General features: G+C 38.7%; 1 protein-coding gene across 4 annotated transcripts in view; it reads right to left on the reverse strand.

Moving 5' to 3' along the window:
• The window catches only part of slc8a2b (solute carrier family 8 member 2b), a 166,147-nt gene that overhangs the window by 57,733 nt on the left and 84,688 nt on the right, over positions 1-23,726 (reverse strand). For all 4 annotated transcript variants that reach the window (XM_057838246.1, XM_057838250.1, XM_057838247.1 and 1 more), the window contains one exon: positions 5,950-6,017. The gene's annotated coding sequence lies outside the window, so the exon portion shown is untranslated. The remainder of the gene's footprint in view (positions 1-5,949; positions 6,018-23,726) is intronic.

Below are 23,726 nucleotides of genomic sequence, written 5' to 3' on the forward strand. Positions count from 1 at the left end.
CCCTGTAAAGTCTATTCAGGGGTGCTGGAGAGGAGAGTCCGTTGGGAAGTCGAATCTCAGATTCAGCAGGAGCAGTGTGGTTTCACCCTCGTCAAGGTCCTCGAGGGTCGAAGTAACACACAACGTCATGTGTGGAGGAAAAATGCAGCAGCTTACCAACATCATCATCTCATCCCCACCGTGAAGCATGGTTGAGGGAGCATCATGATTTGGGGCTGTTTTGCTACCTCAGGGCCTGGACAACTTGCAATCATTGATGGAAGAATGAATTTAAAAGTTTTGCAGGAAAATCCAAGGCCGTCTGTCAGACAGTTGAAGCTAAAAAGAGGATGTATGCTGCAACAAGAGAATGATTCAAAAGACAGAAGTAAATCAACTTCAGTATAGTTTCAGAAGAACAAAATACACGTTCTGGAGTGACCATGTAAAAGCCCAGATTTGAACCCCATTGAGATGCTGTAGCATGGCCTAAAGACAGTGATTCGTGCCAGACATCCCAGGAATCTGACCGAACTACAGCAGTTTTGTAGAGAAGATTGGGCCAAGACTAGTCCTGATCGATGTGCCAGACTGACCTGCAGCTACAGGAAGCATCTGGTTGAAGGTATTGCTGCCAAAGGGGGACACACAAAATATTAAATGTGATGGTTCACTTACTTATTTTTTCCCCTTCTTTCATTTTACTATCCTAATTAAAATATGGATGCCTTCAAATGTTTCGGTGTTTTTAGTTAAAGCAGATAGTTTTTTCATCTGTGTGATTTTGACAAAGATCAACTCACATTCGATGGTGATTTTATGCAGAAATGTGAGAAATTCCAAAAGGTTCAGATACCTTTTCACACCACTGTATAAGAACTCATTTAGTCAAACTAATTTTGGTTCCCTGGCCACATTTATGGCAATGACATCTCATGAGGGCTGGACTAGTTTTTGGCCCAAAAAGTTAACTCACTGGCTGCCATTGACTGAGAGGGTCGAATGAGCGCTGGACAAAAAGAGTGCAAACAACATTTGGCAACAAGAACCTACTGCCACATTCATTGCAACGCGCACACACATTTACATTGGGAGTTGTCATGGAGACGGAAAAGACTTTTTTCTTTTTTTTTTTTACACGTGTGAAAAGTGCTTTTTAGGCACTTTGACAGGTGCAATTTAATGACGAGCTGTTCCTCTTTCATTAACTAAGGACGTAGTGCAGCGAAGCAAGCAACAAGGAACAGGCAAAAATTTCCTCCAGCTGCCAAATGTTTATTGTTGTCTAATCAATAGTGTGAGAATTAAATTACTTCCTGATTCATGTTTAATTTAACATACTGCACTTTAACATATTGGATATTTTCCGAGCATTACAAGGATTGTTGCAACATATTTCCCCTGGAAATATAAAATAAATGCAATACTGTACAGTATATAACTGTAAATATTTAAATAATTGCTGTCCAGCAAGCTCAAATCAGTTGGGTGCCATCACTGTCAGTGATAGCCATTGAATTAACATTCATGTGGATGAAAGTACTGTACTGTCTTGCAATCCTTATAATGTTGATATTGGAGTCACTTTCTTAGTGAATAGTTGTGTGTGTGTGTGGGGGGGGGGCAAACAAACAAACAAACAAAGACAGAAATGGGCTGTTCTGCTGGTAGATAATGAATCACTTGATTTCACATTCAATTTCACTATTGTGTATTTTTGCCATTATGTGCGGAAGCGCTTTCCTGCCAATCCCCCCCCCCCCTCCAAAAGTCCAGTATCATGTAAAAAAACAGAAAACTATCACGTAAAAGTCTGATGATTATCATGTAAAAGCGTGATGATTATGTAAAAATGTCAAAACTGTCATGTGAAAATGTGATAATTATAATGAGAAAAGCTGGTAATTATGTAAAAACGTGATAACTATCATGAAAATAAAAAACATGATAAATGTAAAGATGAAAACTGTCATGTAAAAATGTGAAATGTGTTCATTTAAGTTTTGTCTGAGTGGACGCATAGTTATTCTAACACCATCCACGGTTTTAAATAACTGAACTCTCCTCGCCATGTCTCAAACCAAGAATAAAATAAAACAATCAAACTTTTCCAATCATTAGCCATCCTGCAGACAGTTTCGTTTTTAAATTTTCAAAGTGAAATATGTGAATGGTTTTACATGATAGCTATCACATTTTTACATACTGTATTTTTCAGACTATAAGGCGCACCTGACTATAATCCTCCACCCACCATTTGAAGTGAAAACGGCACTTTTTCATAGATAAATCGGACAGGACTATAAGCCGTAGCTGTCCTCACTGTATTATGGAATATTTACACTAAAAGATATTAAGTGGTAACACTTTATTTGGCAGCGGCATCATACGACTGTCATAAGACTAAATGAACCACCATTAAACTAAAATTGCAGCAAAGCTTCATTGCTTCAAGAAGCTTCATTTTGCCATCGCTGTACCATTGGGGGAGACAGTCAACCTCTGCTGCCAGCTGACATCAAAACTGTTTTCATCCAACATGCCTCCCAGCATGCATTGCAGCGCTAAAGATGTAAATAATCAAAATTCATGTTCTTTACTAATTATTTCTTCAGATACTTTTCCAATTGTTTCATTAATCGCTAGCTCTGGTATTCTGTAACACTTTATTAAACAATGATGCCATTAAACTGTCATAAGACCATCATAATTATGATATGACACTGCCATAAGCATTAATGAATACTGAGGACATATGTCATTTTGTGTCATCTGGGAAATTATCTCACTTTTGAATAGATGTTAAAGATCCGAGCTGGACATAAATGGAGTTAGTGACATAATTTGCTGCAGGATACTAAATGACATTAGTCATACGCATTCATTAATGCCCATGATAGTGTCATGTCCCAGTTATGACAGTTTTATGATGCCGCTGTCAAATAAAGTGTTACCTATTAACCCAAATAAATCCACAAAAAGGCCGTATTGGAGTATAATAGAAAAAAGTAGCTGCTCATACTCCGAAAATTACGGTATTTATCACGTTACACATGAAATTATCACATTTTGACATGATAATTATCACTTTTTTACATGTTAATAAGATTTGAAAACGTGATAACTATCATGTCAAAATGTGATACTGCACTTTTTTTTGAGCAGCTTCCGTAGTTACAGGATGTAATCTGATGGATACAAGAATTTTTTTAACCATAAATTTTGCAACAATAGTCACATTCACATGTATGCTTGTTCACTAATGGACACTACAATGCTCATTCATCACAACTTGGCTTGACCGCCTTTGGCCATAATGAGCCATTATTGGTACTTTTACCCACAATCCACTGTGGGTGCTCGATCAAGCCGTCAGCCTCTCTCTGGCTGGTTGACTCACAAGTGTTGCTCACATCCCTGCAGGATGGCATACCCTCTGTTTGTGTGACATATCTACAAGCACGAGCTGTTAATGTATTTCTGCACCAGTGTGAATGCTGGCTTTGTCTGGAAATTGATTGACAGTCACAAAGTGGGTCAGAACAAACTTTAATCAAAAAACCGCCTTGGTTCCTTTCAGCCATGGTTGTCCAAAGTCCAATCAATTTGAAATCTAGAAAAATACTGTCCCAAATAGTCTTTCTTCAATTGAGATGACTTAAAATGCCTCCTATCGGTTCTTGTCAGGGGTGGGGCGTAACTCGTTACATTTACTTGAGAAACTTTTGATAAAAATGTACTTCTAGTTTTACAACACCATACTTTTTAGTTTTGGTTGAGTAGATTTGTGAAAAAGAAACGCTCCTCTTACTCTAGGACTTTGGCCTACATTACAGTTTTGTTTTGCAAAAATAATCACATGACTTCATGATAAACATTAGATGTAACAATACAGCCACATGACCACACACATGCTTGCAATCGGAAGTCCTATGATCACGCCGACCTGTTCTATCACGTGGCGTCTTTAAAGTGCCATAAAAAATAATTTGACATACAGCGCATTATTTGAAAGCGCAGATTTCAACCTCTCTCCCAGTTTGTATTTGTCACCGATAAACCACAAGTGATTGGATCGGTTAAATTTCATGGTGAGTAAATACAGTGGTATGAAAAAGTATCTGAACCTTTTGGAATTTCTCAAAATTCTGCATAAAATCACCATCAAATGTGATCAGATCTTTGTCAAAATCACACAGATGAAAAAACTGTCGGCTTTAACTAAATATTTTAATGATGATTGTATGCAAACAATGACAGAAGGGGGAAAAAGAAGTAAGTGAACCATCACATTTAATATTTTGTGAATACCCTTGTGAGGAAAAGTGGCATGGAAAATGAATGAATGAATGAATGTTGGTGATATCGCCAGATAGATGTATTTCCGGTTGACACCATGTGGGGGCCTGTTAACCAGGGAAAAAGAGGGTCAGGGGGAGTCTACAAGAGGAAGAAGGTGATTGGGAGGGTGGAGTGTACACAAATTAGCCCTATGATCAAGAACACAGTAATTGTGTGAATCCCTTGTGAGTTTGAGCCCGTTGGCAACCCACCCTGCGCTGCCCCATCGGCAATCCTGGCCCCGAGGCCCCCCACCCGAGCGCGCCCGATCACATCCAGCTATGCGCGAATCCCATCAAACACGCGATTGCCACGCAGACGAGTGTGGCCCTGGGGAGATGAGCGTTCACTTACTTAATTTTCCCCCTTCTGTCATTGTTTGCATGCTATCCTCATTAAAATATGAAAACCTAAAAATTTGAGATGTCCCGATCGATCAGGATCGATCGGGTCTGATCACGTCATTTTCAAAGTATCGGAATCGGCAAAAAAATATCGGCCATGCCTTTTTTTTAATATATATATATATTTTTAATTAAATCGTTTTCTAATTGTATTTAACGTTGCAGACATAATATGTTACACTCATCCGGAGTCTTTAGTTTAGGCGTAAGGTAGGGTTATCAAATTTATCCTGATAACGGCGGTAATTAATTTTTTAAAAAATGTATCGCGTTAAAATATTTAACGCAATTATTGCATGCACTGCACGACCCACTCACGCATTGTCGCGCTCAATCCGTAATGGCGCCATTTTACCTATATAGAGAGATAAAAGGCAGCGTATAATGAGCAGAGTGAATTTTGGCAGCCTTTGGAGCCTTTTTTTAATTGCCTAAAGCCTTACAATCCCTTTCCCTATGATTAGTAATATCATGGGAAGCAATGTGGGGCAGCAAGGTTGCAACTGATTTTTTACTTAACACCTGATGTTATTTCCCAACGCAGAGAAGATATATCAATTGGTAGCACTACGCACAGTCACGGTTCCACTTCCCATCATGCATTTGGCCATGGCTACAGTATCATTTACTGAAAGCTCAACAAATACACTAGATGGCAATATTTAGTCACAATATACAAAGTCACAAGTCTTTCTATCCGTGGATCCCTCTCACAGAAAGAATGTTAACAATGTAAATGCCATCTTGAGGATTTATTGTCATAATAAACAAATACAGTAATTATGTACTGTATGTTGAATGTATATATTCGTCCGAGTTTTATTCATTTTTTTCTTAATGCATTGCCAAAATGTATATGATCGGGAAAAATGATCGGGAATGATCGGAATTGAATCGGGAGCAAAAAAAAGCAATCGGATCGGGAAATATCGGGATCGGCAGATACTCAAACTAAAACGATCGGGAGCAAAAAAACATGATCGGAACAACCCTACTAAAAATATATGGGTGGTTTTATTGAAAGCAGACACTGTTTTTACATCTGTGTGCTTTTGAAAAAGATCAGATCACATTTGATGGTGATTTTATGCAGAAATGCGAGAGATTCCAACAGGTTCAGACACTTTTTCATACCACTGTACTCAATGGTGAGATGGGAAAGAAATTATGAAAATGTGGGACATAAAGGCTAAGAAAAGTTGAGGTAGAAAGAAGTGGTCCTTACCACTAGTCTCTGCTGCTCCCTCTTCTATTCCAGGTTCTCATAGAAGATTTTTTGTAATCAGCAGTCAGCTGCAGGACGGAAGAACAAGACAGGAATTAATAAAGACATTTCAAAATCTGAACGAAATCTGAACTTGGGGAGGCAATAACAGAGGAAGAATGGAACAGGGCATGTTTAAAAGCCCAAAAACAAACTATTAACACAAGAATGAGGTTATTGCAATATAAATGGTTGATGAGAGTATACATTACACCTGTAAAGTTAAACAGCTGGCCCCCTGATATTCCAGACACCTGCATTAAATGTATAGAAGGACGAGGAACTCTTTTACACTGTGTTTGGGACTGCCCTAAATTGCAAAGATATTGGACAGAAGTGGCACGTATTATGTCATATATTGTTGGGATTGACGTACCGTATAATGCAAAATTGTTTATACTGGGCATTTACCCAAGGGACTTTGTGATCTCCAAAAAAAAAAAAAAAAAAAACAGACTTTGATTGATCTTGGACTGCTACAGGCCAGGAAGCTCGTTGCGTTATTTTGGAAGAAAATGGACACACCTCCAATAAATCACTGGATCAAGGAAATGACAAACTCTGTTATGCTGGAAAAACTAACCTATGTAGTGAGAGGGAAGGCAGATGATTTTGAGCAAATATGGAAACCTTTATTGGACTTTATTGACAAATAGGGTGTACATCTACCTGTGGTATAATAATGTTGTGAAACTACTTGACTTGTGGACTGCTTTGTTTTTCTTTGTTTATTTTTTGTTCTGTGTTGTTATGTTGCTATAAAATGTGTATAATCAATAAAAATATTGTTAAAATTAAAAAAATAAATAAATAAAGACATTTCAGCTTTCTGTCTTAATATACTGTACAATTTCACATGACTTGTGATCACCTAAACATTTGGTTCATGCACACAAAAATCAACGCTGCAGGAGTGTCAAGCAAAATAAATATTCAGTTATTCACCTGTATTTTCCTGTAGTGATCAATAAAGAATATCTTATTGCAGTGATTCTCGAAGTGTGGTTTTGTACCATGGCTCAAGCTACCATTACTGCTATGCAGAAGTAAGTTCAACTCAACCTTCAGGCTCATTACATTTGCATTCAATTGTTTTTTGAACCCTGATGAAGATATAATTTAAATGCAAACCATTATATCTAAATCATTAACTCATTGGCTGCAATTGACGGCGATTGACCTAAGATCCATTTCAAATGAGAGGGCTGACAGCAAATGACCGCCTCTCCCAGTTGAAATGGATCACACAATCTATCGCCGCAAATTGCATTGAAACATTACCATTTATTGCCAGCCCTAGTTCAAATGGAATGAATGTCGGTGTCAGTGAAAGCCAATGAATCAACAGTTTTTTTCCCCCTCTGTCTGATTTTTTGGGTTAATACGACATCCAATTGATTTACATGTATATTTAGGATAAGCAGTATAGCCCGGCATTGCTGCGCATCAGGGGCGTTACCGGGACGGGGGGCAGTGCCCACCCATGGACACACTCTGCCCACCCAAAGAAAACTGGATGCAGTGTGGGCACTGCGTATGGTATCCCATTCATATAGTACTGATGTGTTCTAAGTTTTAACCTTTGCGTTGTTACCTCCTCTTTCACCTTAAAAAAAAAAAAGAAAAAAAAAGAAATGTTGGTTTTGTTCCTAGGGGGCGCTTCACACATTTACGCATATTTTGATTTTGATTTTTTTTTACGTTTTATCAAAGTTTTTACCAGTGTTCACCTGGTTGTTGAGTTTGGTGAGTTTTGAAGCATTCTGAGGGGGTCAACGTAGGGCTCAAAGCGTCGGCGGGAAAAACAATGACTGCTAGGGGGCGCTACATAGTGTATTTGGAATTTGTTTTGCACAGTATCAAAGATTGCACTTGTCTTGACCTGCCTGTTGGTTTTGGTGCATTTTGAAGAATTCTAAGGGGGTCAAATTGAGCTCAAAGGGGCTGCGGAACAAAGAATAACTATAATAATAATAATAATAATAATAATAAAACCGAGGAACCGCAAAAGGTTACCTAAAAAAAAAACATTGTCACCTGCATGTCCATACTGTTCAGTTATGGATTTGTTCTAAGTCAAATAAAATCAAATCAACTTTTATTTGTTTAGACCAAATCACAACAACAGTTATCTCAAGGAGAAAACCATGTTTTAAGGTGCAGTAGCCCTACGCTGGATTTCGACCTATTTGAGCATTGTAGTTTGTTTTTTTTTGCCCCGCCAGGTAAGACTAATGCCTACCCACACCTGGCATCCTGGTAACACCACTGCTGCGCATACTCCTTGTGCTGGGTTGTTGGGGCCAAGGTTTGTTAAATCGACACAAACGAACCACAAAATCAAGTTTTTAAAATATGAGTATCAATGTCAAATTGCAGGACCAAATGAAGAATTTCTAATTCCAAGGCCCGAATACAGTTTGACACAGTCAGGGGCAATGTAGTTTTTTCAAATTCAATTTGTCAACCCCCTGACATGGTTTCATTATTTTCTAGCCCGATTTCAATATTACCCATATCCTTTTCCTTCTCGCATGACTTTACCATGACCTACATTAAAAAAAATCACCACTTTTAACAGTCTATATATTGTTTTTAAATATTTTCTGCACTATTGAAAACTCTGCCACAGACTTCACTATCATTTGACGAGACAGTTCCTACAGACATTGCGCCACGGCTTCCCGTAGGGGGCCGGGCAGGGCAGAGCATTGAGGAAGCTCTCACTGCGATAAGCTCAAACACGCTGCGTTCTAACGCTGGACTTAGGTGGAAACAGGACAAAAGTTTTAGTGCGTACAAGCAGGCAAGAGTGTCTCATGAGTGATTTGGTCGAGGATACAAGGTTATTATTTTATAAGATAGCACCATACAGGCATTTTGAAACGTTGTGGAAAAAAATGAAATGAATGGAAAAAATTAGCGTAACTTTAGCTTGAAGTATTTATGTAAAATGAATGATAAGTGCCCGTTTTTTTTTTTTTTTTTGCTTTTAACCGAGAATCTAGACCAGGGGTGGGCAAACTATTCCACAAAGGGCCGCAGTGGGTGTGGGTTTTTGTTGTAACCCATTAAGAGGACACGTTTTCACCAATCTGCTGTTTTACAAATGCAATCCGTTGATTGGAGTCAGGTGCTTCTCATTTCTGCTGAAACCTCATTGGTTATACTATCTGTGCTGGGTCAGTTGGAACAAAGACCAGGACCCACTGTGCCCTAAAGCACCGGTTTGCCCACCCCTGATCTAGACTGTGTTTCGTTCATATTTATAGAAATTCCAGGATTTAAGCTTTTATTTACAAGAATTTTCAACTTAAAAAAGTTCTTTGTTTTGTGATGGCCGCCATGTTGTATTTTGTATGCGTACACGATAGCGTAACTTTACATTCAGATAATTAGGTAATTTTCGGCCAACTACCCGTTTTTTGGTTAAAAAAAACAAAACAAAAAACCTAATTTTCAGATATTTCTGCATCCATCCCCCCAAAAATCGGATTTTGCGCGTTTATGTAACATTTCAATCTCAAAATGACGAGGGCCAGAAAGCTGGCAAGACGTGCTGAGGCAAAAGTGTCATCGAAATTCAACCTAAGTAGGTGATGATTGTATATAGAAAAATGCAAAATTTGCTTTTGTTGAGTAAAATTAAGATGATTCTACATCCTTTCCTGAAGTATTAAGTTTTTGATGTTAAAATTGAGTGATTTATTAGCTGTTCAAAACTTATGTCAAAATTGCACTAAATAAAACAAATTTAAGTTGGTATTTGAGGCAAAAAAAACTTTATATGTGAAATATTGCTATTGATCCTGAAAATATAGGTGATTATCTCTGTATTTGGTGATTTTTGTGCATCTAGCGTAAAATCTGACAATTTTATAGCCGTTTTGTTATACTTATAGAAAAAATACTCAGGATTTTATTTAGGAACGACTTTGAATTTTTTGATGCCGCTGCTCATTGAGACTTATATATACCTAAGCAAGGGGCTTTTTTTTTTTTTTGGTTTTAGGTCAGTAGCAGCTTTGGTTTTGAAAATATTTAAATTCTAAGTTTTTGAAAATAGGCCCCTTACGGAGCAGCTCTGTGCCCCGTTTCCTGTCAACTGTTAGTGAAGTCTATGGCTCTGCAACCTTGGAACTTCTGAGAAACACTATTGATGTCTCTCTATGAGTGTGTCAAATTTGGTAAAAATCAGGCCATTCTTTCTGTAACCTGATTTTTTCTATGATCGATTTTCAATACTTATCGGGGGTACAAACCGAACACTTTTAGATGCTTATAGTACAAATGTGTAAAATTTCGTGAAAATCGATTGAGCCATTTTGGAGTCCATAGGGTAAAAACACATGCACACACAGACAACTTTCCATTTACTGTATATATACCAGTAAATTTAGATTACGGTGACACTGAGACAGCCAAGTCTGATTATAAAAAAGATTAATAAATACAGTACCTAATGGGGTGCAGTTGCTCATCTCCATACATATAAACAGTTATTGACACACAAGTTTAAAAGGCCTGTGGAGCTTCTAATTGAGGTCTCAACCTTAACAGAGCAATTTCACAAGCTGTGTCCTTAGGGAGAAACACCCCCATGAAGGGCCCTCTCCCACACATACACGTTAATAAATATGCTTTACACATTGCTAGAGAGTATTCTTGCCTTTATTAGTGGAGCCTTCTCATCATTCTTAAGCAAAAATGCACACATGTACATTTTCATATTTTATTTTATTTTTTTCCTTTTCACCTGTTCAGCTGCTATGTGTCTTTAAAGGCTAAAACAGTTTTAATGTGTCATCTGGGAGTTTAGTGTACTCCCACTGTGTTTGTTTATGTTGTGTATTCAGAAAATGTAGGTGGACAGAAAAAAGGATTTAGAGCAGGGGTGTCAGACACACGACTCGTGGGCTGTAAGCAGCCTCCGAGGTGGTCCAATCTGACCCATCGTGTTGGTCTGCCTGACAGGTATCTTGTAGCTAATATGTATTGTATATACGGATTCACATGCTTTTATTTTGACATCAGCACAGTAAAACCAGAAATGCATGATTTGTGTGATGGAGTACATGCACTACTGCACTTGGCAAAGTTTTGTGTCTGCAGTCACGTTTGTTCATTCACTCCATACCAGTCAAAATAGCACAGTTAATGGCTGCCAGTGAGTTTGTATGATTGATTGATTGAATTTATTTCGAAAACATGCATCACATTATGGATCATATAAGAATCCAAACAAAATATAAGACTCAAAAAGGAGTAGGAAGAAGTAAAAACTTGTATGAATCCTACCCCTTTGTCCGCTACATAATCATCAGCATGAATCAGACAAAACAAATACAATTCACAACAGTTCAATAATGCCTAAAGAACAATGGTTGGCATCACTCAACATTTTCTCAACATAAAGACTATAATTCATTTCTATATTTACAGAAAACAAGATCTTTGTATTTTCTTTTAAACACGCTCAAATTAGCGCTTTTCTTTAGGTCCTCAGTAAGTTTGTTCCACAAGTCCACACCACAAATTGAAGGACAAAAGCTCTTTTTTGTTGTACGGTGATCGGAGTACGGGGTTAACAAGTAAGTGACCCAAAAATGGCTCAAAACCAACAAGAGATAACACCAAATCAACAGGAAGTAACCTGGAAATTCCTCCAAATCAACAAGAAGCGGCCAATAAACAGGAAGCAGCCCGGAAGTGCCCCAAAAAAATCAATATAGGAAGGAAGGAACCCAAAGCTATTCTAAAATCACACGGAAGTGATGCAAAATTAACGCATTGCCTGCCATCGTCAACAAGAGATTTCAAATTTACTTAAACTTGGAGGATTAGCTGTGGATGGTGATGATCTTTCAGTGCCATTGATTCCACTAGACATCCAATCTCCAGTATCACGCCGTCAACGGCTGCCAGTGAGTTAACTTATTTAGCCAAAAATTAACTCATCTAATTGGCATGAATGTGGCCCCCAAACCAAAATGATTTTGACAACCTTGGTTTACCAGGACAAGGAGAAAGAAAGAACTGAAGGAATAACGATACCAAAACCTGATTGAATACATGGTACAGTGGGGCAAATAAGTATTTAGTCAACCACTAATTGTGCAAGTTCTCCCACTTGAAAATATTAGAGAGGCCTCTAGTTGTCAACATGGGTAAACCTAAACCATGGGTGACAGAATGTGGGAAAAAAAACAGAAAATCACATTGTTTGATTTTTAAAGAATTTATTTGCAACTCATGGTGGAAAATAAGTATTTGGTCAATACCAAAAGTTCATCTCAATACTTTCTTATTTTTTCCTTTGTTGGCAATAACGGAGGCCAAACATTCTCTGTAAGACTTCACAAGCTTTTCACACACTGTTGCTGGTATTTTGGCCCATTCCTCCATGCAGATCTCCTCTAGAGCAGTGATGTTTTGGGGCTGTCGTTGGGCAACAACGACTTTCAACTCCCTCCACAGATTTTCTATGGGGTTGAGATCTGGAGACAGGCTAGGCCACTCCAAGACCTTGAAATGCTTCTTACGAAGCCACTCCTTTGTTGCCCTGGCTGTGTGTTTGGGATCATTGTCATGCTGAAAGACCCAGCCACGTCTCATCTTCAATGCCTTTGCTGATAGAAGGAGATTTTCACTCAAAATCTCTCGATACATGGCCCCATTCAGTCTTTCCTTTACACAGATCAGTCGTCCTGGTACCTTTGCAGAAAAACAGCCCCAAAGCATGATGTTTCCACCCCCATGCTTCACAGTGAGTATGGTGTTCTTCAGATGCAATTCAGTATTCTTTCTCCTCCAAATACGAGAACCTGTGTTTCCACCAAAAAGTTCTAGTTTGGTTTCATCTGACCCTAATACATTCTCTCAGTCCTCTTCTGGATCATCCAAATGCTCTCTAGCGAACCGCAGACGGGCCTGGACGTGTACTGGCTTCAGCAGGGGGACACGTCTGGCAGTGCAGGATTTGAGTCCCTGGCGGCGCATTGTGTTACAGATAGTAGCGTTTGTTACTGTGGTCCCAGCTCTCTGTAGGTCATTCACTAGGTCCCCCCGTGTGGTTCTGGGATTTTTGCTCACCGTTCTTGTTATCATTTTGACGCAACGGGGTGAGATCTTGCATGGAGCCCAGATTGAGGGAGATTATCAATGGTCTTGTATGTCTTCCATTTTGTAATAATTGCTCCCACCGTTGATTTCTTTACACCAAGCGTTTTACCTATTCCAGATTCAGTCTTCCCAGCCTGGAGCAGGTCTACAATTTTGTCTCTGGTGTCCTTCGACAGCTCTTTGGTCTTGGCCATAGTGGAGTTTGGAGTGTGACTGACTGAGATTGTGGACTGGTGTGTTTTATACCAATAATAAGTTAAAACAGTTGCCATTAATACAGGTAAGGAGTGAAGCCTCGTTAGACCTCGTTAGAAGAAGTTAAACCTCTTTGACAGCCAGAAATCTTGTTTGTTTGTAGGTGACCAAATACTTATTTTTCACTCTAATTTGGAAATAAATTCTTTAAAAAACAATGTGATTTTCTTTTTTTTTCTTTTCTCCAAATTCTGTCTCTCATGGTCGAGGTTTACCCATGTTGACAATTACAGGCCTCTCTTTTCAAGTAGGAGAACTTGCATAATTGGTGGTTGACTAAATACTTATTTGCCCCACTGTATATGCTACCTTGTGGAAGTTGCGCTACAAGCTTAATATACCTACTGTTACCAGGGGGACACCATGTGGGAGGGGATACACCATCCAACCGAAAAGATAAGAGGAGGAAAGATAGGAATGCGACCGGGTAGAGTGAGTTTGCAAGCCATGTCAGTGCTGTGCAGGGGCATTAATTAAATTTTGGCAATATAGTCACTAAACATGGCACCAGATGGCAACAGATACTATATACAGATAATATATTCCAAAACAAGGAGGGAGACACTCCATTTCAAAAGTGCTAGTTTAGCGCTACAATAGTGTGAGCGTGCATGGCTGCTTTAGCGGAACGATGGCCAAACTATTCCACAAAGCACTGTAGTGGGTGTAGGCTATCATTCCAACCGATCAAGAGGTCACCTTTACGTACTAACTTATGTACTATAACTGTCTCAGCAGGATCCCAATTGGTTAAACTGCCGTGCTAGATCAGTTGGAACAAAAACCTGAAAACCTGCCCTTGAGGACCGGTTGAAAACGTAGTCTCTCCTTAAAACATTTTCATGAGGAACAATGCACTATGGTCATGTGCGTTCATTCGCCCAAATTCGGCACTCTTGGTGGTGTCAGCTGGCCATCCAGCATCCAATGTACTCATATACAAAGCTCGGTTCTAATCCTAAAATACTGTAGTACACTTTAGTCTAGAGCTGCAGCTATCGAATATTTTAGTAATCGAGTAATCGACTGAAAATTCTATTGATTAATCGAGTAATCGGATTATTTTAGCATTTTTTTTTTTTTTTAGGTAAAGAGCAATTATAAATATACATGGGAAAAAAAGACATTTAATCCAATACTGAACCATTTTCAGCCAATCAATGTCTTTATTTTCGATGTACATTGTTGAAAACAGCCAACAATTGCATCTCAGATGTCACTAGACCAAAAAATTCACTGCTTTCACTCAAAAAAACTTCTAGATGTTTAACAAAAAAAAAAAATGTATTTCTTACCTAAAATGTAATTATGCTTAATAACACACATCACTTGAAAGCTACGTGTTTTTCCCACGTGTTTCAATTGAATTGCCATTTGTGTCAAGCTATTTTTAAGTTCTAGTTAAGTTTTAAGTTAGTCTAAACTGTAAGTACTGATAGGATTTTGAGTTTTTGCAGTGTTCAAAATAAATGTATGATACCTGCTGTATTGGAGCACATTAGGGACCAGTGCTACTTGGTGTTTTATTAAGCAATGACTACTGAGCTAAAACTGACAGTTAGCTTTATTATGTTTTAATTTTACATCCTCATCACTCTACAGCGCTGTGTTTTTACAGATTAAATAAAGCCTGTATGTAAGACACGTTAGCCACGCATCGACAATGGTCATAATCAATAGAAACCTAGCCCTCCGAAGGGCTAATGTTACGTGAGCGAGTGACAGTAACGTTATATTTATTAGCGCTGAGAAGTCTACTGCTTAAAGATGGCGGCTGTTTACTAACGCTGCCCAGACGCGGCCGAGTCTGTCATTTCGCATCTAGTTCTAAATGAATGCTATATCTATGAGACGCCTTGGACATTACCTGCTACCACACTAGCATCATGTGGGCATAGTTTTTAGCAACGTCGGCGTAGTTTGTTGCGGCTGTCCGCTGCAGTAAGGTTTTTTTTTTTTTTTTTTTTTTTTGCTTCTTCCTCTACGCCCGTGATGTCAGCATGTTGTCCCGCATTAAAAGTACTCTGGGCAAAACGTGATGCTTAGAGCTGGCAAAATTAAACGATTCCTCGAGGTGAATAAAATTACTCGGATCAGTTTTTAAACTCGAGTTACTTGAGTTGCTCGAGTATTCGTTTCAGCTCTACTTTAGTCCATTCAAATATGGCTTGCATTTCAGTAGACTATACTAACAGATCTTCAAAGGGTTCTTGGAAACCTTTTTCCCATAGTTGAGCGTTGTTTTGGCTTACTGTTTATGTTGGTAAATGCCATCGAAGCGAATTGCTTGGCCTCGCCACACTCAATTATGCCTTTTGTGTTTATAGCTTTGTTATCTTAGACTGCAAAATGCCATTCATTTATGATTGTAAACTATGATTATTCACTGTCAGACACTCCCACTTCAAATGGTTTGGACTAGGGATGTTGCAAAAGCAAAATTCCTGCCCGAAACCGAAAACAGAATATTAGAAACTCTTGGCCTAAATAATTCATTTATTATTTCATTTAAAAAAAATATATATATATTTTCCAATTGATGCCGTTTGGTTTGGCATTAGTTCGACAATCCCGGGGCTCAAGAGATTTATTGTGAAAGGTGGCGATTCTGAAACCCCATGAAGGGTGCGTTCCTGGCAGCACACATGTCACGACCGATGAAACCTTGATAAATGTACTTTCTTGGAAGTTTGGGCCAATCGAAAATTGGGTCTCACGCCTCCAATTGCTAAGCTAAATGAGATCTCTATGCATTGGCGGAGTTTGACTTTTGGGGCAGGGGGGCACAACATGTTGATGACCCCGAATTGCAGTGTCAGTAATAAAATTAACTTACAAGAATATTTATAATAATAAGTTGACAATGAGCATTTTTGTTTCCCATCATTCTTGAGGGGAATTCTAAATCAGGCTGCTTAGCCAATACTTTTTGCCAAGATCGTCATCCATTGAATATGGTACGCATGTCGGTGTCAAGGCAATGTAGTTACCCCAGTATCCCATGGGCGGAGCCATTTGGAGGTAGATTTGTGTCTTTATTATTTAATCAAATAAAAGTTGCTTCAATCAAAATACATATTTTCCACCCCCCCAAAAAAAGTCGCTCCAATGGAAAAAAAAAAAAAAGTGTTTGAATGCAAAAATAAATTTGAAACTAAAAAAAAAAAATGCATGTGAAAGCTATTTTTCATTGATTGTTTTTTTTTTCTTTTTTTGATTGAAGTCGTTTTTTTTTTTTTTTTTTTTTTTTTAAAGCAATTTTTTTGATTGATGTAATGTCGATTTGCATTTGGGCCATATTTTGGCTAGGACATTTTTGTCTTAATTATTCAAACAAAAAATAAGTTGCTTCAAAAAAATATATATTTTCAAAAAAAAAATCCCTTCAATCAAAAAGAGAAAAAGTTCAATCATGGAAAAAGTTTTTGAATGCGAAAAAATATTTGAGATTGAAAAATTTGCATTTGAACACTTAATTCTTCATTGAAAACGTTTTCTTTGATTGAAGCAATCCTTTTCGTGTTTGGGCCATATTATGAGTAGGACATTTGTGTCTAAATCATTTAATCCCCCCAAAAAGTTGCTTCAATCAAAAAAATATTTTCAATCAAAGAAACAAATTGAAAAATAAAATTGCCCTCCCCTAATTTTTGTTGTTGTTGTTGCTGAAAATTATATGCAAAGCAAATGACCGTCAGTTGCTAGTCATTTGATCTGTTTGAAAAATAATTTTGACTCATTATAAAAATATATTTTTTTGTTCATTTCATTCATTTTTGTTGCAGTTTTATTGCTTTACAACTTTTATATATATAGGAAAGTCAATTACATGCAATGACAGTTTTTGGCCACCAGAGGAAGCAACTAAAGCTCTTTACAAGGCGAAGCTCAAGGTTATTACAATTCTTCCTACTCCTTAAAATAAGTCTCATTCTTTTTTCTTGCGCAACAAGTGGAATCGATCGAGAGCCGGGCGAGTGGGCCGAGTTCTAGCTGCGACGAAGCCGAGCGAAGTCGCTCCCAGCCGGATTAAACGGCGACTGGCAGAGGGGGTGTGGAAATCGAAATTAAAAAAATATGACAAAAAGAGGAAATGGTCGTGCTATAATCGTGTTGTACTAAACCACAGCAAATGTATGCATTTAAATACTTTATTTGTATATTGTTCATTTGATCAAACTCCAAACTACTCGCGCACGGGCTCAAATGCACTGTACTTGATGTGACGCGCGTTTAGCAGCAGTGCAGCAAAATTATTTTATTCTCCTTCGTTTAATAATTTAAATATTTCATTTCATATTGGCTGTGAGCCAGTAGTGTTGCTTGTCGCTGTGTTTTGATCACGTTATCACAAGAGGACTACGGTTCGTCACACTATTCGGTGGTAAAGCTTTGGTCTTCTAACTGAAAACCGAAAATGCAATTTTAGCTGTCTTTGGCCAAAAGTTTTCAGCGCCTAATTTTTGGTCACATCTCTAGTTTGGACATCTATTGCCTGAAATGGCAGCCAATGAGTTAATATACAAACCTTTTGTGGCCAAAAAACATGAATACTAATAAAGGGCAAATACTGTTTCAAAACACTGTACATAATGATTTTATCGTGTGCTGATCTTTTTCCTCTCGGGGAATGTCGCCAGCTGACGTAAAGGTCTCGTGGCTAAATGTCGACATCAACCGATCATTGACGTGGACAACTCTAAAGTTCACCTCCAATTAGCTCGAACTGCTCCGAGCTGAGACCCCTCGGATTGATGGCATCTCTGATTTCAAGTCCTGGTCAAAAGTATTTAAAAAAAGTGTTTGTTTTAATGAGTCCCATCAATGTTTTACTAGCAGAAGTTAAAAGCTCATGGCTGGGCACATCAGCTTCATGCAGAGAAAGTTACTCTTTTATTGATGATCAACAATGACTCATCTCATTGCATCGACTGGGATCGTTTGAGGGTCAATGGGTAGCACCCCTTTAGAGTCTTTCATTATTAAGTCACAAAAATACAAAATCAACCATATCATTATGCAGCGAGTCATTGAGAATCTCATTCATTTTTTAACAGATCACGCTGCAAATTCCTGGCCAACTTGGTGCAGACAAAAGACACCTTCACACTGCTGCTTGTTTCAAGACACAATACGACATGGACATTCTTTGCCCCAAAGTGCAATTTTAAAAATTTAACATGGCGAGTCAAATTCACTGTACTGTATTGCTCCGTTTCCCACACAGCAGAGGAAGGACACATTTTAACTACCGTTTTTTTCGGACTATAAGTCGCAGTTTTTTTTCATAGTTTGGCTGGGGGTGCAACTTATACTCAGGAGCGACTTCTGTGTGAAATTATTAACACATTATGATATCATTTCACATGTTATTTTTGTGTTTTGGAGTGACACTGATGGTTTGGTAAACTTGTTAGCATGTTCTTTATGCTATATATCCTGCTCTCACTGCTTGAAGTGTACAGACGCACATTCTGAGCTCCTGAAGGGCCCGCTCCTATCTTGACTGATAAGCGCTCAGGGCCGGGACCAGCCTGAAAAATACGACTCAAGTATGGCTCGGAAAGCTCTGAAACCTGAGGATCTGGATGAAGTCAAATCCTCCATCCAGAAAATAGAGGCCTCTAGCCTCTCTGACCAACCTGGAGGCGTCTCTGACCAACATGATTCAAAGCCAGAATCGGGAAGTCATGAAAGAATTACAGCTGATGCGCGCTGAAAACGAGAAGCTCAAGCAAGTGGTTGAGGAGAAGGAGGCACGCATCAAAAGGTTGGAAATTCTGGCCGATGATCTCGACCAAGGAAGCCGCGCAAATGATCTCATCATCTCTGGATTACAACTGACGCCCAGATCATATGCCGAGGCCGCTGGCCCACCTGTGGCTCAACAGGCAATTGACAAGCTGCAAGAATTTGGAATAAAGGTGGACCCGCAGGACATCCATCACTGCTTTCTGCTCCCAACTGGGGGAAAAAGGACCGGCGACGGTGGTCGTGAAGTTGGCGGACCACAAGAGCAAGGTTGCCCTGCTTGACCAGCGCCACCGCCTGAAAGGAACGAAGATTTTTCTGAATGACAACTTGACTCGCCGAAATGCCCAAATAGCAAAAAAAGCACGTCAGCTCAAAAAAGAGGGGAAAATTGCCAGCACCTGGGTCTCTGATTGCAAAATCCTTGTCAAGTCGCAAGACATGAAGATAAGAGTCGTGAGAAGCCTGGAAGAGCTGACCTCATTCGAAAATTAATGATGACACCTGTCACCACCTTTCTGGATGACCAGATTGATGAGTACCATGATGACCCAACTGATAATCTTGATCCTGACCTCCACTTTTACAATAACATGTCGAACAACTGTAAGTACAACACAACTGAATAGTACAACAATTCCATGGATGCGGACGGTAAGCTAAAACTAATCCACTTCAACGCCAGGAGTCTATACAAAAATTTTGAAAACATTGACGAATACAGAGCTTCAATAACAAGTTTGATGTTATTGCCGTCTCGGAAACCTGGCTCAACAACAACAAAGGTACTGACTTTAAATTGCATGGATACAACATTGCCCAAAGGAATCGGACATCTAAGGGAGGAGGGGGTGTTGCCATATTTGTTTGAACGATATGTGAAAAACAAAAAACAAAAACAAAAAAAGAAGATGATAACTGGACTGTAACACAAATATGATATCTGTGCGTCCCTGGCTGTTGGGGGACGGGTATCGATAAGCATTTGCTTTTCCCGTCTTTCCTTTGTCTGTCATCGTCTTTTCTTTCGGATAAATTCCACACTCTGAAACTGTCAATGATTATGATGATGATGACAATGACAATAAATTCATTCATTCATTCATTCATTCATTCATAGTTATCTGAACAACTCTTAATAGCTATGGCCACGTTCGTGTTCTGGCTTTGGCAATGTATGTTCAATTGTATTATTGACTTTTTTATATTGAAATGCATGCTTTTAGTTTGTGGCACTTTCACGCCCATGTGAGGGCACACTTGCACTTGTTTACGAGAAGAAGACCGCTCACACGCCAGAAGAAGACGGACAGCTACGCAGCTTGAGTGAGTGGGCGAGTTAGCGAGAGAGAAACAGGGCTGCGAACCTACGTTCATTGTTTATGCTTGTAAAATATATCTCTACAGAGGCAACGCCTGTGTGTATCATCTTTTCTGTTGTTGTTGTGTGTTTTCCACCCGCGATCGGACACTTAAAGCCAGTTATGTGGTTGTTTGAACGATGTGCTAATGCTAGCAAACGCATGCTAACCGTTTGTGTCTTGGCTGTAACAGCACCTAATTATCATTTATTTACGTTGATCCGAACCTGTTTGGTATCGAGGACGAAATTGATTCCGCAAATTATATGGACGTTAAGCATCATCATTTGGGAGTTTAGCTCACTGTATAGCCAGGACCGAGCCGTAGCGTCCTGGTGAGGACAGTATCTTCGCATTTCGTTGTTCATGCACTGTACACTTATTTAGCATGTTGTTCTCTATTGTATTTTTATATTAAATTGCCTTTCAAGATGACAGATCTGTTCTATGTGTTGGATTTTATCAAGTAAATGTCCCCCAAAATGAGACATACTCCGGTGCGACTTATATATGTTTTTTTTCTCTTCATTGGGCATTTTATGGCTGGTGCGACTTATACTCAGGTGCGACTTGTCGTCCGAAAAATACGGTACTACTTGTTACAAAGCAGGATAAATGGGGCACAGCCATTTTTTTGCCCAAAGTGTCATTGACAAAAACAAATCAATAGAATAAGGCAGTTTTACGCAGATTCCTGGTAAATTCACTTTGATGGGGAGGGGGCAAATTAACGAACGTTCATTCGTTCATTGAAAATGGATTGGCCGTCGAGCACCGTCAATTGCACTGGAATATGACCATTCACAGCCAGTTAATTGGACATCTATCGATGTCAATAGCAGGCGATTATTTAATTTTGCGCCCTTTCCATGTCATTGTAAGATAGTTACGGGTCACTTCCTGTAAATTATGGATCATATCCTATTGACTTTTCAGGCATTTCCAGGTGACTTCCTGTTGATTTGATGTCAGTTCCTGTTGGTTTTGCTGCATTTTTGGGTCACTTCCTTGTTAACTCATTGGCTGCCATTGATGCCACTATAAATCTGATCCATTTTGATTGGAAGGGAGCGAAATAATGAAAGTTACTGCGGATACAAAAAGTGGGCCAAGTGCAGTAGCGCATGCACTCGATCATTAACTTTCAAATCTAGTTTGATGCCTCCAATGTCAAAATAAAAACACGTGATTTTGTATGTACAGTATGAAGGCACTACAATGAGAGAAATGTATTATTTGTGTTGTCTCTTGTTTGTTGACACAATATGTAGGGCACACCATTTTTAATGTGTTCTTTTGTTTTTAGTAACAAATTGGGCCTGAGGGCTCAAATGAACCACTCAATTTTATATGTCATTTTAGTAGTACAACCGTACTTTAGACTTGCTGAAACGGTCCCAGACTCAGGTTAAGAGTCTGGGTGTCATCCTCGACAGCACACTCTCTTTCCACTCCAATATTAACAACATCACCAGATCAACCTACTTCCACCTTTGTAGTATTTCTCATTTCCGCCCTTTTCTCACTGACGCCGCTCTTGTTTGTAGTCTAGTCACCTCCTGGATTGACTATTGTATATCACTGCACTTTGGTCTCCCAAATAAATCACTCCAGATATTATGTAGAACAAACTCAGATAAAAAGCTTGAAAAAATAATGAATTAGTTCAAAAGTGCTAAACATTGGGTTAGCCCTATAATGGTAGGCGTGGCTAACCGGCAGATTAAAAGACTAATTTCTCATCATCTGCACTTTGCTAAATTGTTGTATATAATCGTCTCAAAATATGATTCTAATTCACATAATAATGTTATTTAAGACTTTTTTTCTCCTGTCGTATGCTCTTTAATCTCTTGTAATATATCCTTGAGTGTTTTAAAAGGCGCTTTGAAATAATAATAATTATACATTTATTATTATCCTTATGTGGTTATCATTGTTGTCTTCTAAATAATAATAATAATAATGATAATACATTTTATTATTATTACTATCATAATGTGGCTATCAGTGTTGTCAGAAGACCTTGTATACCACGGTATAGGAGTTAAGACTATTAAATATTCATTGGCAGGATTGCCTGTACAGTTAGATTTCATTTTGTCCCCACAGATTATTTTTTTTTAGAAGCAGTACATCCTACAAGGGTAATAAAAATCTCCCTTTCTGAACTATTTACATGATACATAAGAGGTTCTCTTACACTGTGCACAGGACCAGGGAAGGAACATGATTTCTCATCGTCAAGGGTGGTGCAGGGGGTATTGCATGAAGGGGGACACACCGCTGTATGTATTTTATTTAAATGCAAACCTTTAATCACAGTGGACTAAACATGTGATTGCATCTTGTCAAGATTTACTTAAAGTACTTAAAACTGAATGAATGCAGTTGGTTGTAGAAGCTTTTTTTTTTTTTTTTTTTTTACAAACGTGCTGGTGTGGATGTAATTATTTTTTGCCGACATATTAGGGCAGGATCCTCGGTTTAAAAACAAAAAACCCCTGCTAGGTGTAGACATGGCCTGATACTTTGCCCCACAAAACAAAGAAAGGACACATTTACATTTACACTGCCTCTTGTTGCAAGAGAGAATCCAGCTCCATTGGTAATGGCCATTTTTGCTCTAAAGTGTAAAAACAAATTTAACACGCCCAAACTCACTGTGTTGTTTCCTTGCAAACTTTGGGCAGATGACTCTACTGACCCATACCAAAGACAAAAGTTACATTTGCGTTGTAGTTTGTTGCTAGGCAGAATAGGTGGGGAACACTCAGGTGTCGTTTAAGTGCAAATCAATTTTTGCTTTGTGCTTGCATTATGTTAGCTGGACATGAAGAGCAAAATGGATTAATATAGATAAGATGGTAGATGTACTGTATAGCTGTTGGGCAAGCCGCCCCAAGTGTTAGCTGATCCATTTATTTCAACAACCTTTGGCTGCGAGCCATTTCTGTGGGGGGACTTTATTTCACTTTAGTATAAACTCGTATACATGACCCAGCGAGAGGGATTTATCTTCATTGTTTTCCTCTGAGGAGCATGTGATTTTTGATTGGCAGGTTGATAACGTCTTAGCCACTTTTCATACAGCCTATCCTAGCAGACTGTTAAGGTAATATCATGCTTCACTAGGTTCCAAATAAATAGGATGCACTGGATTTGTGATGCACACATTTGGCAGAATCTCCCATGGGTTTGAGATGTTTACTGTTGACAGCAACAGTCAGTCTCATCCTCTGCTATCTG

The sequence above is a fragment of the Corythoichthys intestinalis genome, chromosome 6, assembly GCF_030265065.1.
Source record: "Corythoichthys intestinalis isolate RoL2023-P3 chromosome 6, ASM3026506v1, whole genome shotgun sequence".
NCBI classification, from domain to species: Eukaryota; Metazoa; Chordata; class Actinopteri; order Syngnathiformes; family Syngnathidae; genus Corythoichthys; species Corythoichthys intestinalis.